Source organism: Anneissia japonica, unplaced genomic scaffold, assembly GCF_011630105.1.
Source record: "Anneissia japonica isolate Jap-2015-1 unplaced genomic scaffold, ASM1163010v1 scaffold1430_len515961_cov162, whole genome shotgun sequence".
Lineage (NCBI taxonomy): Eukaryota > Metazoa > Echinodermata > Crinoidea > Comatulida > Comatulidae > Anneissia > Anneissia japonica.
This window is the reverse complement of record NW_022693412.1, coordinates 289,197-289,432: the sequence shown is the minus strand read 5'-3', so window position 1 is coordinate 289,432 and position 236 is coordinate 289,197. Positions and strand designations below refer to the sequence as shown.

The 236-nt window shown below is 30.5% G+C and overlaps 1 protein-coding gene across 1 annotated transcript in view; it reads left to right on the top strand.

Moving 5' to 3' along the window:
• The window catches only part of LOC117100725 (potassium channel subfamily K member 16-like), a 51,248-nt gene that overhangs the window by 17,178 nt on the left and 33,834 nt on the right, over positions 1-236 (top strand). The window lies entirely within an intron of this gene.

The window sequence follows — 236 nt, the reverse complement described above, 5'->3', positions numbered from 1 at the left end:
TGACTTTTAAAGTTCTTCAAAATTCAAGGTCAGGTAAATTTTTCTCATTTTTTATTTTATGTGTGTATACATACATAAACAAATGAGTAGTTGCATGCGTAATTTTTTTTCCCGGGGTTCTCCCCCGGGAAAATTTTAATTCCTAGATGGCGGGAATTGAGCTTTCCCGACATTTGAAGTGTGTTTTAATGAATTTTATGTTCTTCAAAATTCTAATTTTCTAATAGCAAAAAAAA